The 15,329-nt window shown below is 42.3% G+C and overlaps 1 protein-coding gene and 1 long non-coding RNA gene across 6 annotated transcripts in view; one reads left to right on the top strand and one right to left on the bottom strand.

The window, feature by feature from the left end:
- Positions 1–12,375, bottom strand: part of LOC130923233 (uncharacterized) — a 62,382-nt gene extending 50,007 nt beyond the window's left edge. The window contains exon 1 of the long non-coding RNA XR_009064677.1: positions 12,149–12,375. This is a non-coding gene — a long non-coding RNA (uncharacterized LOC130923233). The remainder of the gene's footprint in view (positions 1–12,148) is intronic.
- Positions 1–15,329, top strand: part of macrod2 (mono-ADP ribosylhydrolase 2) — a 724,457-nt gene that overhangs the window by 535,517 nt on the left and 173,611 nt on the right. The window lies entirely within an intron of this gene.

Here is a 15,329-nt window from a genome sequence, read left to right as displayed (position 1 = left end):
TGTGTCTTCACTTCACGAGGAAAAATTACAACAACACAACTTGCAATCATTGCAAGGTGGAGATAACTGCATCGGGACTGCACTGTCCTCACCGAGACAGCTATACAGCTAGCTAAACTCCGAAATGACGATACAGAAGACGTTGGTATAATTTGCTGACTTTATTCAACCATCACTTGAAGAGTGAAACTAAAAATGGAAATGAAACAAATCAATTTCGTCCCCAATAACAAACAGGTTTGCATCAACGTAAATCAGCGATGATTAGCTGCTAATTCAGTAATAACAACACGATTAGCATGCGTTCGCTAGCATTAGCACATCGTTCAAACCACTACACAACTGGATTTAAGTGTCCGATCGCGAGTGGAAACACACAACAACAACACAAAAGATGGTACATACAGGCGTTGCCTCTGTAGATATTTTACAAACATTAAGAAAGAGCGTAGGCTCGTAGCAGTGCTTCCCTCTCTCACTAACTCGCTCACTCGCTTGGATGCGGCATTTCTTCTTCTTCGCATGTAAGAGCGCTCTTCTTCACGTGAGCGCGTTCTTCTTCGCGTGAGGAAGTGCAAGGGCGCCCCCACTTGAGCGTGAAAGCACCATAAAAACTAAAAGGCATGCATTTCAATATACTGGTAAATAATACACTTTAACAGGGGTCCCCAAACTACAGCCCGCCCCGACATTTGGTCCGGCCCCCTGTACAATACCAGAGAGCATTTTAAGTTTTTTTTTTTTTCCTCAATAATGTTATTTATTTTCTGGCCTTTTTCTGTGAAGAACTCAAAGAGGGTTATTTGGTTATTATCTATTTGATTAATAGTGTTATTATTAATTAATATTATATTATTATTTTTTATTTTATTTACTTTTGTTCCGTGAAATATCCAGAAAGGGTTATTTGATTGTGGCTTTCTGAAAAACAATATTTTTTTTACATTTAGGCACTCCTGCAATCGTCACACTTTTTTTGTTACAAACTGACCCCGGCCCCTCATCAGAGAAGGAAAAGGTTATGTGGCCCTCACTGGATAAAGTTTGGGGACCCGTGCAAGTTTAACACATATTGCCAACGGCAGACCAACGACCTATATGCGAATATATACCAATATTTTTTATTTCAATTAGAAAAATGTTTCAGTAAAATGTTACACATTCTTGTGCGTTTGCCACTTATTGCCACAGTTAATATTGAGGCTTTGGGCCTCTTTTGACCTTGTTGTGGGTTTGTAAGGTTGTGACTTCTGATTAAACAAACTCAATGCCAATCAAAACGTTTGTTCTTCTTTTTCCCCAAATTAGAATCGATAAGAGATTCGATAAAGAATCGAATCGTTAAGCATAAACTCCCATTCAAACTCAATTGTCATTCAAGACGGTGTGGTTTGAAATTTGATTTGGATGGTATTTATGAACAACTGTTGGATTAAAAAAAAAAAAAAAGATTCATTACAGTCTGTCTCCTCCTTATTCGATTTTGTTGTTTAGTTAATTAAAAGAAAATCTATGAGTCCTTGACACAATTTGCCTGCAAGAAAAAAAATGTCAATCAGCAACACTTTTTAAAATTTGAATGAACAGGAGTTTTGTCTGATTTGTGGACTGAGAAATTATTTTTGTTTTATACTCACAAACTTTACTAAAAGCTTTAACATTTTTTTTGTACTGCACTTTAAGCAGTACAGTTGAAGACTACAGTTTAGTCAGGAAGCTGTAAAATAAATATTATTGGAGGAAATAGTCATCCATTTTGTCTCCATTGTTACTTATAACATGTCTAAAATAACTAAAATTGTTAAGGTAACTGAAAAAAGTGCCATTTATCCAATTAATCGATTAATTGTTGACTTAATCATCCAATTAGTCAATTATGAAAATAATAGTTATTTGCAGCCCTATGTCATTGTTTTACGAATTTGAGCAGGAGATGGAATTTCAAACATTTTCTTTAACTACAGAAGTTTTTCAGTTTAAAAATGCAAGTAATAAAAAGGCATATCAGTCATTAATGACCAAGGAATTTAATATTTGAAATATGATCCAATAAAATATAGTAATAAGTCATGCTAAATTGTGATATCAGTCATATCCAGATGTAAATATGTGGAAATTAATCCCACTTTTCATATTCATATTACTGTCAAACCCAAATATTTTCCATCTCAAGCACAATTTAATTGAGTAATTGAGTAGTAATTGAGTTCGGGTTTATTATTTTCTTTGATATCTCGTAGCATTGCTATAACAAACCTACAATCTACTCATGAAAGCAGGTTTGGAATTACTGACATGGAGCGCTTTTTTAAAGCTGATGCAGTGTGTTATTATCCATTAGGCATCCACACAATTTTCAGTGTTAAATGATGGGGAAAAGGTGTAGTTGTCAGAGCAAAACAATCAGTCATACTTGGCACCGTAGTTGCACGATTTAGCATGAGTTCATTTACCAGCTAATAACACTTGGTTGCCTTTTTTCTTCTCGGTACACTGCGTCATAGCCAGCTGTCTGCGAACAGTTTTACACTGTATGCTGTACTAAACAAAGAAAAAGTCAATGTGATTTCTTAATTAGACAAAGATTATAACATATTACTTGAATTATTCAGTGGCGTGAATTAATGCATTCCAGCCTTTGGTCAGCATTCCGGAACTCAAAATTCATCATTAGAATTACTCTAAACATCTTTACTGGTTTAACCTTTTGGATAATTAAAATGACTCTGAAATTAATTGCCATTAGATTGTGACCGATTCTTCCGCCGTGTCAGAGATTTAATTAATCAATTAAGTTATGACATTGTGCCTCATCATTCGTACATGCACACACATCTCTTGTAAAATAGGGATGTGCATGTTTTCATTTCTGTGGTATCTTATGTACGTAGTATTATGTATCCATCACATAAATGAATAGAAAATTAACTCTTAAAACATGTAAACTAGAAAAGCAAACATTCTCATCTTTCAACTGTTTTGGATTACAACACAAAAACAAGCTTTTTGTGAAACGATACTGTACATTCTATGCACATCAGTGACTTTGACGCAGATGTTTTGCTGGAGTGACGCCTGAAATATTTGAACTATGCCTTCCTTAATACAACACAAACAAAAAATGAAGTAGTGCTTTTGATGGCAAAATAACTTGTTTACAAGTATTCAACAGTTCAACATTTTTACATTTGACTCCGCAACCACTCGGGAACGGAATCTGTGTTGGAATGGCTGAAAATGTAACGTGAGCACACTCTTTTCCGCGTGGTCGCGGTACGCAGTGATTGTGTATGAGGCACTCAGAATATCTGACGCGTCACAGCTTCTACAGTCAAAATGATCACTTTCTATTTGTTTCCTGTTTGGTGACATGCTTTGTAGTAAATAACTCGCAAAAAACTTTTTTTTTTTTTTTTTTGTGCAAGCGTGAGCTGCTGGTATCTGTCAGATTTAGAGTGCTTCACTATTTTCTCTAAATTTCCCCTATGGGGGATCAAGAAAGGATTAACTTATCTTTTTCTTTCTCTTCGCCTCTCTTATTATTCTCTCTGATCTTATCCAAAAAACACCCATTGCTGCCATCTACTGGCACAGTTCCTCATTTCAATTCTGTCCCCATTTTAATTATAATAACGGAGCTCCACCCACCCTCGAAAATTTCATGATAAATGCTCTGAACAGTCAACGCCACTCAATATTTGGATCTCAGATTACGCTATTGGAGTGCAATTCCAATGACCCGGGCCGGCGCAACCCAACAACCCCGCCAAAAGGCCGCGCTTTCACCTTAGTTTTAACCCAGGGGTCCCCAAACTTTTTCCTGTGAGGGCGACATAACTTTTCCCTTCTCTGATGAAGGGCCTGGGTCAGTTTGTAACATAAAAAGTGTGACGATTGTAGGAGTGCCTAAATGTAAAAATGTATTGTTTTTCAGAAAGCTACAATCAAATAACCTTTTCTGGATTCTTCACGGAACAAAAGTAAATATAATATAATATAATATAATAACAATATTAATTTAAAAAATAACCCCCTCTGGGTTCTTCACAGAAAAAGCCAGGAAATAAATAACACAAGTAAAAAAAAAAAATTTTTTTTTTTTTTTTTATTGTTCAGGGGGCCGGACCAAATGTGGAGGCGGCCCGTATCCGGCCCGCGGGCCGTACTTTGGGGACCCCTGTTTTAACCCCTTGTACTGACTCCATTTTAAAAGCTAGGTAAAGGCTTTGAAACGCAAGTTGATATTTTTTTCCCTGTCAACAGCAATCAGACAGCAAGGCAAAACAGCAAATAGACCCAGACAAAGAGGAAGGCTGGATCCAGGGTCACCAAATCAACCAAGGATTCCCGAGAAAAATGGCGGCGATAAGTTAAACATTCAGTCTCAGGAAGATTCAGATTCAGGCTCTTGGGAGGCGGGCTGTGGTCCGGAAGAAAGTGTTTGGGCGTTGTTTAGGGTGATTGTCTGTTGTGGATTGGGTAGGAGAATATGGCCGTTACTGTTGTCAGAGCAACGAGAGTTGAGGATTTTGTCCGCCTCAGCACCACGTGGGTGCTGATTGTCCAACGTGTTTCTCCATTATCAGATGTTCATTGTGGGAGGAGAGGATGTCCTTTCGTTGTTCTGGACTGTCCATTTTTGGTTACCAGAAGAGCTGATGGCGGGATTTGGTGGTCCAGACGTGGGTTTTGTAGATGTCTTGGCCATCCCCTGCTTGTCTCTGCTTGTCCATCAGCATCAATCTCGCTCAGTCAGCTGTGTGACACGCGCGTTGGGCTTCCGTAGTTAGCAGGCATCCTATAGTTGTTATTGCCCTTATCTGCCCGTTGTCTTGGGCACTGCGATTTGCAATCACTCCAACTCCACTCGTACTTCAGATATATTGTACTTGTTTTCTTAAACTATGATTTAAATGCTATTTTGGGTTTGTTAGAGTAATAGAAACAATCAAGCAGTAAATACGGGACCCTTCCCTTCCCTTCAACGTAAATGGTAACCATATTTTTCGGACTATAAGTCACTGAGTATAAGTCGCACCAACCAAAATAAGGGCAATGAAGAGGCAAAAAAAACGTGTATAAGACTGATTTTGGGGGGAAATTTATTGCATTAAATCCAACACCAAAAACAGACATGTCATCTTGAAAGGCAGTTTATAACAAAAATGGAGAAATACAGTCTGAATAAGTTTACGGTATGCTAACGTTACATGACACATTAACAAAGAACTGAAAACGTGTCCAGTATGTTAATGTAACAAAGCTATTAAGAGTTATTCAAATATTGTATGTGTCAAATTTTGTTCAGCCCTTTTCAGTTGTTTTTATTTTTTTTACTTTACTCTCTGTTGAACCACAGGCCTTGAGCATCCTGTTGCAGTTTAGTGTGAAAATACCATGTGAAATGATATAATAATGTGTTTAGCAAAATTTCTCAAAAAAGTTGCTCCAGAGTATAAGATGCACCCCTGGCCAAACTATGTTAAAAAAAAATAAAATAAAAAAATAAAAAAAACTGCGACTTTATAGTCCCAAAAATACAGTCGTTTCATCCATATGGTTAAATATTATGTGTATAAGGGTCTATTAAGTCAATTTGACACTTACTAAAACAAAACACTGTGAACTTGGTGCAGCATGATTTTTATCCACACTTCATCAGTGTTTTTCCCATCTTGCAAAATTAGTGTGAAGAATTGTTCTGAGAGGTCTGTAACCTGAGATGAATTGCTATGAAGGCCTGAATTAGCAAGGCAAAGGTTAATGTTATTGTAATTATCAGTGTGAAGTCTTACGGGAGATGATTTCCCCATCACTGAGGAGCCTGTGTGATCACATCTCATGCATTAGACTAATAATTAGATTTTAACACCCCCACTTTCATACTTTATTAAATGCTGTGGCACCCATCTTGTCATTGGTATGCCCATCTCCAGGGTCAAAGACATCAGCCGACAGACAAATGGGGACCATGTAAAGACAGACGCATCAAAATGGGTGCACCAATTGGCCCCCATAAAGCTATATTTACTTAATAGTCTCCCTTGCTTGTTGAATCACACACTATTATCATGCACCAATTGTTGCATCATGTTGAGGTACTAAAATGTGTCTGGAGCAAGTGAAGGCACTGAAGCGTCCCTTACGACCCATTGAAGACTGAAATGCAACAGAAACTACTTCAGAGCACAATACATCATTTTGTTATGAGTCCCCCACAAGTGTATAGGGAGAGTGCATCATCACATTCAGAAGCACCATGGCATATTGTTATTGTTACTTTATATACACGAAGCCTGGAGGTTGTAGAAAAGTTAGAGCTGTTTTCACAGACTTCATTTTTTTTAAATGGGGTTCAGGCCAATTTACACATAAGTATTGATACCAGTTTCACACATTAGCCCTCCAGGTAGTAACACTCCTCTGGTTGCATTTTCACATGTGTGTTGCATGGAGTTTGCGTAAACAAACCCCATATCATCGGGCTCATGATCCTGACCAACAGAATTCAAACTCAGAAATTCTCAGATATGATCAAGGCCAGGCGGCACGGTGGCTGAGTGGTTAGCACGTCTGCCTCACAGTTCTAAGATCAAGGGTTCAATCCCGGGCTTCGGCCTTCCTGTGTGGAGTTTGCATGTTCTCCCCGTGCCTGCGTGGGTTTCCTCCGGGAACTCCGGTTTCCTCCCACATCCCAAAAACATGCATGGTAGGCTGATTGAACACTCTTAATTGTCCGTAGGTATGAGTGTGTGCGTGAATGGTTGTATGTCTCCTTGTGCCCTGCAATTGGCTGGCAACCGGTTCAGGGTGTCCCCTGCCTACTGCCCCGAGTTAGCTGGGATAGGCTCCAGCACCTCCGCGACCCTCGTGAGGAAAAAAGCGGCATGGAAAATGAATGAATGAATGAATGATCAAGGCCTCCTGACTGTAGCAGGAGTTGTAAAAGAAGCCTGGGGGACCCTGGCCTTTAAAACTCTTTTGAACGAAACAGCTTAGTTTGGTTTAGTTGGCTAAAATGCCTCTTTTTGAATTACAATGTGAATTGATGTCCAGAATAAGTGTCAGTCAAGGAAAATGCCTCTTCATTTTCATCAATTCATAAATTTTAGATGTGAATTCCACTGTTGTCTTTCAAACAGGTCTATTGAAATAGACATACAGTAGTACCTCTACATAGGAATTTAATTTGTTCCAGGACTTGGTTTATAAGTCGAAATGGTCATATCATGTCAAGCATGATTTTTCCATAAGAATACATTTTTTTTTTTTTTTTTTTAAAAACCTGTCCTGTTCAGCTGTTTGACACAGAGAATGGAAGTCTAAGTGCCCGGATTCTGAACAGTTTTAATGTTTCACATGGAGAGTCTGACATACTCCCATTGTGATCATTCAAAATACCTTTTTATTATGACAAAGCAGCGAACAGGAAGGGATTATGGGGGGACAGAAGAAAAGAAATACAAGAGAAGAAAGAAAAGAAACACATACACGAACAACAACAAGAAATACATTGAACATCTAAACTAGTTACTAATATGCTGGTGCTATCGTCAGCGAGATGTATTTCCGGTTTACACCATGTGGGGGCCAATTGGCCAGTGAAAGAGGAGAATGGGGGTGGGGGTGTCTATAAGACTATAAGCTAAGTGATTGAAAGGGGTAGACTCTACCCGGTAGAGTGTACACAAATCAGTTCTGTGATCTAGAACCCAGTAATCGTGTGAATCTCTTATGAGTGTAAGCCCGTTGGCGACCAACCCTACGCCGCCGCATCGCCAATCCCGGCACCGGAACCCCCAACCCGAGCATGCCCTACCACATCCAGCAGCACGCAAGCCCCACCGGGCGCGCGACAGCCACGCAGACGGGCGGAGAAACCGCGCGGGCGCCAACCCAAGGCCACGGCCCCCACCCAGCCAGCCCGGGGAGGGAGGGCGGTTGGGGGGGCCATGCGCAGCCCATCCCTCCTCCCGCCGCCCAGCAAAGGAGCCACCGCCCCCCCCCCCCCGGGACCCAGGGTGGTCCCCCGGGCCACCCGCGCGCCCATCAACCGGCCTTCAGGGATGGCAGGAGGGGACGCATCACCAACCCCACGCCTACACCCACCCCCGCCCGCTCAACCGGGCCACGAGCCACAGCCACAGCCCCCCAACCGGCACGGCACGCCACGGGACCCCCAGCGGCCCACCAAGCCCCAGGCAAGGCAGGGTCCCCCACCGGTGCAGGCGACACCCTGCTGATACACCGGCGCCCAGCCAGCGACCCGCGACGGAGCGCAGGGCGGATGCCCAGCCAGAGAAGAGAGGGGCAGGCGGAGGCAGGAGAACGCCCAGGAACTGCCACGGGGCGATGCAAGATCGGAGACCCGACCCCCCAACCCACTCCCGCGGCCGGCAGCCGAGGCAGAGGGGAGGCCACACCCCGGGAGCCACGCCATTTAGAAAAAGTGTGGGACCCACCTATCTTTTTCCATAAGAATACATTATAATTTGATCAATTTGTTCCCCAGCCGAAAAACCTACGCTGAATCCTTAATAAATACTGCGGGTCACTGGCTGGGTGTCAGTGGGTTGGCTGGGTATCACCTGGTCCGGGTGGGGAACCTGCTTTGCCTTGGGCTTGGTGTGCCGTTTGGTGTCCCGCGGTGTGCCGTGCCGGTTGGGGGCAGCGGAGAGGGCGGGGTTGTGGGTGGGATCACATGGGAGGGGCTGCCCCCGGTTGGCTGGGGAAAGGCCATTGCCCTAGGGCGGCTCCCGCAAGGCATTTCCACTCGTCTGCAGGACTATCACATGTCTGATGGGATTCACGCATGATTGGGTGCAATTAGACACACTAAGTAGAAAAACTCGGTGTCAGGATTAGCGATCAGACAGCATAGAATAGGATGCCAACCAAGGGCGTAGGTTTGGTCTCAATATTGGTAGGGACAATATAACAGCATGACCTGCATGTACACATTTTACTTTTCAGGTAAAGCACTACTGCTTTTGTCCACAAGCACAGCCAAACTCAACAAAAAAATGAAAGCTCCTTTGGGCTGCTTTAAGACCACATAAATAAGATAAAAATGAAAACTGGGGAGAAGGGGGCAAACCTTGGTTCGCTACATTTCTTACATTTTAATTATAGTTAACAGTAGAAAACATCCAGGAGGATATTTCTCTCAAAGCAGCGATCTCCTTGAGTTCGAGAAGTTAGCACAGATTCATGTTATGCTTACTCTGATGCAGGTCGGACTTTCAGTAGCAAAATTAGTGGTGTGTTCCCCACCTTACGTACCTTTACGTTTTTACGTTAGTTACAGTGGCTGCTGCTCTTTGAAGGGGACTGAGGAGAAGGCATATTGTATTTCTGTCATGGGGTCAAATCATCAGCCAATCAAACGTGCGTTTGAGGGGGAAAAATGGACTGGCACATTCAGCAAGTGAAAAGGGGTGAACATAAGTCTGAACATAATTAAAATACTGTAATTCACTTTACAATGGTAAGGCCAATTCTATCCTTACAACATACTGGGAAGACAATCTAAATTACCTATAGGTATAACTAAAGTCATTATACAATACAAATAAGGTTGCTTATAAGTTGGTGACGACAATTCGAGCATCCTGAAAAGTTGGTAGTGTAATGTCCCTACCGTCCCTATGCAAACCTACGCCCTTGATGCCAACATACTCACATTCACAAGGAATTCACACAAACACTGGGCTCTACGCCACATGGCTAAATGAGTGTACACTGCACCCCTCACAATCACTTATCTTTCTGACACCCCCCCCCCCTTCTCTCTCCTTGGTCATCAGGCCCCCCACATGGTGTCAACCTGAAAGACAACTGGCTAACGATAGCACCAACATATTCATAGTTAGTGTAGGCATTCAATGTATTTCTTGGTGTTTTTTGTACTTCTTCTGCCTCTCATTCCTTTTCTTCTGTCCCCCCATAACCCTTTTCTGTTCGCTGCTTTCTCCTAATAAACAAGGCAAATTGAATGATCACAATGGAAGTATGTCATACTCCCATGTGATACATTAATTCTGTTTTGCCCAGTCGGACACTCAGATTTCCATTCTCCGTGCTAAGCAGCTGAACAGGACAGGTTGAAAAAAAAAAATACTGCAGGTATAATTACGAATAGCAATTTCACTTATTAAAATAAATGAATTAGAAATTCAAATCGGAATGATAATAACAAATGGAAATTAAAAACGTTTTGTCACCTTAACTTACTGGTGAATGGAGGTCGGAGGGAGAAGTCGGGTGTGTAGGGAGGTAGGGGATGAGCCGCGTTGTCTAGCCAGTTCACTTACATGCACACCACGCTCATATTTTTCTATCATTTACTTCTTAATTTCTATGGCAAGCGTCCCCTTTTGCCTTTTTTCACCACCTGCACTAACCTTCCTGGGACCCATGTTGATACTCTCATAAGAAAATCTGCCTTGCGTCCGTCTTTCGGGAAAACAATGAACTTGCGACGCTTTCACAAATTGTCATAATTCGAGCATGTGAGTCCAATTTTACGTCAGATATTGAAATGATTGTATGTCGATGCGATCATAAGTCGAGGTACTGCTATATACTATATAAATTTAAAAATGAACAACTGCTCTTCCTTTTATTGCTGTCACTCCTAGACGTTTGCATTCAGGTTGGTTGGCAGATGACCCTGCATTGGCGGTCCATCACAATAGAAGTAAATTCTCACACTGTTTTAATTTGCATCACACTGGGATTTGTCACTGATCAAGATGATGCTGTGTGAGACCACCGGAGTCTTGTTAGGTGGAGTTGTGTGAGGTCTGACATCATTTGCATTATTCAGAGTGCACTGCAAAAGTGTGTGTTAGCTCCTGTCACTCTGCGAAAGGCCCGTGGTACTTTTCCACAGTGCATCACGGCTTCCCTCTGCTGAATATCCAGCGCTGCTAGACAATTAGCCAACAAAGAGCAATTCCCCTTGCTATTACACCAAAATGACAGATTGGTAGGAAAAGTGCATGACGTTTATACTCGGCACCGCTTTCATGTCTGTTTTCCCTCTTCATGAGAGGTGACTTTTACCTGCTCATGCAAACTTAAATTTAGTGTCATCTTTAATATTAATAGTGAAGCCTCTGGCAAAGGGCAGTACTTTCATTCTTCTGATCAAGTCCTTTGTTCTACGTTTAAAAAAAAAAAAAAAAAAAACATGCACTTTTATTGAATTCTTTAAGAGGTAAAGTTCCACAAGTGTTTTAAAAGCTATCAAGCCATCATGTCTGTTATGTTCTTTACTAAACATTGATTTTGTTAGCTAAGGTTTGGATTATCTCTAAACAGGAATACAATTTGCACGGTGCACACACACGTGCTGGCAAGTGAGGACAGACATTTGAGTGATGTGTCGCACAAACGGTGATTCTTGTGATTTGACAGCCCAGAAGTCGGTGATGGGCCCAAGGCTGATCACACTAGTCGGGCTGACAGAAGGTACTACTTGTACCTTGCTGCCGCTCCAGTCATTCACACCGTCTTGTTCACATGCTTCGCCAAAGCAAGAACATATGCCAAATCACATCCTTGCAAATTTGGTGAGAAACACTCAGCCAGCCAAGCAATCCGTGTGTGTGCAAGTGTCCATGCATGTGTATGTACGTGTGTGGTCGCCCACTCAGCTTGACAAAATAAAACCTGTAGCTTGATGCGGTGAGTCACAACAAGTAGGCATGATCACAGCAACTAAAATTCAATTAGCCAAAGTGAAAGGGATTTGTCGTTACTCCTAGCCCACTAATTGCTTAGTCAAGAGACAAAAAAAATAAGCTGACATCATTACTCGTCTTTGATGTAAATATTTAACTACCACAGAGGAGCATATCTTTGATCATTTGCAGAGCATGCTGTACTTTTTTTTATCATGCAAATTTTAGATGAAGAAATGTGCCCTACTGTTATTTTCATTATCAATAATATTATAAAAGTGTAATTTACCAGTGTAATTGAGGTATACTAGTCAGGACAAAGATGATTTAGGGCTATACAAATAGAAAAATGCTGGTTTATACCTGCCACATGCGCGTGGTTCGCAGGAATTCACAAAGAAAATTACGTCATCTAAGCGAACGGACGGCACACAAACACGTTAGATTTCCGCACAGCGTACCTGCTGAAACTTTAAAACCAGGTTGACGTTTCCGCTCGGACACTGGATATTGCCGGAGGCGAGTGGAGGGGGCGCAGAGAATTCATAAGCTTCTGTGGACTTAGCAGACAAACTACTAATCGCAGAAGTTCACAAGTAAAATTTGTCTGATTCGGCTGATAAGACCACTGGGATGAGAATGGCAAAAAACAACAAAGACGTTCTTCCCCTAGATGAAAGCCACGGGCTTCCTGTTACTTAAGTCTACTTCTGTTATCGTATGAAGTCACTCATATGGCATCAACACACGTTTTGCTGCCCCCTGTAGTCTGGAAGAATATCTGTTTCAACACGGGGTGAAGCCGCACATTAGTGACGAGATTTGTCGTTCACTTGAGTAAACGAATCCATTCCGGTTCGTTCAGTAAAAAGATTCGTTCAAACAAATCGTTCAACGAATCGTTCGCCCCCCTCATCTCCCTCCCCGCCCAAACGAATCGTTCGGTTACTGAACGGGAAGTGACGTTGCCGAACGAATCACCAAAGACCGCTTCGCAGTATAACTGAACGGGAAGTGACATTGCTTGGTCCCTCCCTCTCTTCCACATTGACCACTCGTCGTAGTTTCAGAAATGAGTGACAGGCGGTATCATTCTGCTTTCACAGACAGCCTCGTCTCCCTCCTGCTGCTGCAAAAGCGAGGGAGAACTTCCGCGTCGTCTGTCCTAGTTCTATGGGCTCAAAGTCATGGCTCGTGCTTGCATTTCGATTTAGGACACGGTTAAACATTTTCCTTTTGTGAGGGAGTAGGGGGCGGGGGCGCACGGACTTTCTTTAGCAGGTTCTTGATCACACATACAATCACATATACAGCATGTTTGCTGTCACGAAAATAAAAATACATCGAAAGTTTAATTTCTGAATATGGAACGACCAACACATCATATTTACATCTCGCTCTGTTGTATTTTTGTTTTTTAGTATTAAGATGATCGTGTTGAATTTTTGCACTGGTATTAATAAATAAAATAATCCGGTCAGCTCCCCTGTCGTCCCCACATCTCAGATCGTCAAATGCTGACGAGAAATAATTGTTTGCTCTTTACGATGTCGCCTTTCTACTCTCATTAGTCTGTTAAGAAAAATGTAGACATATTGCGACATCTCCCGTGTCCGCGTGCTTTGTTTTTGGGCGCTTGAGTAGCACAGGATGGACGGATTGACATAATTTGTCAAACCAACCAACACCTGACACGAAAAAAAAAAAAAAAAAAACACTCGGAAAAAAATTACATGTATATACAGTTTCATTGCAAATCAGTATTGTGGTGATCATATTGTTTTTTTGCACTGGTATTAATAAATAAAATAATCCGGTCAGCTCCCCTGTCGTCCCCGCATCTCAGATCGTCAAATGCTGACGAGAAATAATTGTTAGCTCTTTACGATGTCGCCTTTCTACTCTCATTAGTCTGTTAAGAAAAATGTAGACATATTGCGACATCTCCCGTGTCTGCGTGCGTTGTTTTGGGCGCTTGAGTAGCACATGATGGACGGATTGACACAATTTGTCAAACCAACCAACACCCGACACGCTGACACGAAAAAAAAAATAAAACACTGGGGAAAAAATTGACATGTATATACAGTTTCATTGCAAATCAGTATCATGGTGATCATACTAAATATTTTTTTCTGTGCACATATGAGGTAAATATCGCTGCCATGAAGCCTCCATATAGTGACAGTTCTCTGCCCGCTTCACTGCCGTCACGCGACCGCAGCTCAGCTTTTGCTTGCCTCGTAGCTACCCGTGTTTTAAATTACTGTAAATTTGATAGTATGTCGTCATAGGCAGTCACGAGTTTGTTGAGAAAAGTACTACTCTAAACAATGCTCGCTAGATTTGTGTGGTGTTTTTGTCTGTTTGAGCAGCATTTGATAGGCTCCATGTTAACAAATATGTGACAAAGTCATTTCCTTTCATTTTCTGATTCGTTCACCGCATAGTCATTACTGGAAAATCAAGTTAGCAGCAAGCTAGGTCAGGAACCGGAGGACCGAGTCACTGAACGGGAAGTGACAAAACTAAGTCTTGCCCCCCTGCCTGCACGCTGGCTGCTTATTGGCCACACGTGGACGTGAATGACAAACGCCCTGATTCTGTTTCCGCTCCCTCCCCTGCCCGCGATGAGGCTGGCGTCTGATTGGTCGTGTGCGATGTCAGAAGATGCTGCCGCTTGCTCAACGCCCTCCCACGCAGCGAACAAGCACCACCTTCATAGAACGAATCAGTGCAGATGATGATTAGTTCGGTCTCGTTCACCAAAACAATTCGTTCAAAAAGAACGAATCGTTCGCGACCGATACAACACTACCCCACTAGTGACGGGATCTGTCCTTCACTTGAGTAAACGAATCCATTCCGGTTCGTTCAGTAAAAGGATTCGTTCAAACAAATCGTTCAACGAATCGTTCGCCCCCCTCATCTCCCTTCCCGCCCAAACGAATCGTTCGGTTACTGAACGGGAAGTGACGTTGCCGAACGAATCCCCAAAGACCGCTTCGCAGTATAACTGAACGGGAAGTGACATTGCTTGGTCCCTCCCTCTCTTGAACACAGGCACCGCTCGTCGTAGTTTCAGAAATGAGTGACAGGCGGTATTATTCAGCTTTCACAGACAGCCTCGTCTCCCTCCCTCCCGCTGCTGCAAAAGCGAGGGAGAACTTCCGCGTCGTCTGTCCTAGTTCTATGGGCTCAAAGTCATGGCTCGTGCTTGCATTTCGATTTAGGACACGGTTAAACATTTTCCTTTTGTGGGGGGAGTGGGGTTTTGGGGTCGGGGGCGCACGGACTTTCTTTAGCATGTTCTTGATCACATATACAATGCTGCCGGTACTAGCCAACGCAGCATGCTTGCTGTCACGAAAATCGAAAGATTAATTTCTAAATATGGAACGACCAACACATCATATTTACCTCTCGCTCTGTTGTATTTTTGTTTTTATGCTCATCACTATTATTTTAGGTCACTATTGTTAAAACTGAAGTGTAAATAGCTAGTTGTCAAATGTGTTGCTCTGAAATAAAAACAATACTACATTTTGATATTCGACAGTTTAATTGCAAATCAGTATTAAGATTAGCGTATTGAATTTTTGCACTGGTATTAACAAAATAATCCGGTCAGCTCCCCTGTCG

This window comes from Corythoichthys intestinalis, chromosome 10, assembly GCF_030265065.1.
Source record: "Corythoichthys intestinalis isolate RoL2023-P3 chromosome 10, ASM3026506v1, whole genome shotgun sequence".
NCBI classification, from domain to species: Eukaryota; Metazoa; Chordata; class Actinopteri; order Syngnathiformes; family Syngnathidae; genus Corythoichthys; species Corythoichthys intestinalis.
The sequence above is the reverse complement of the archived record's forward strand: the minus strand, read 5'-3'. Positions and strand labels throughout refer to the sequence as shown.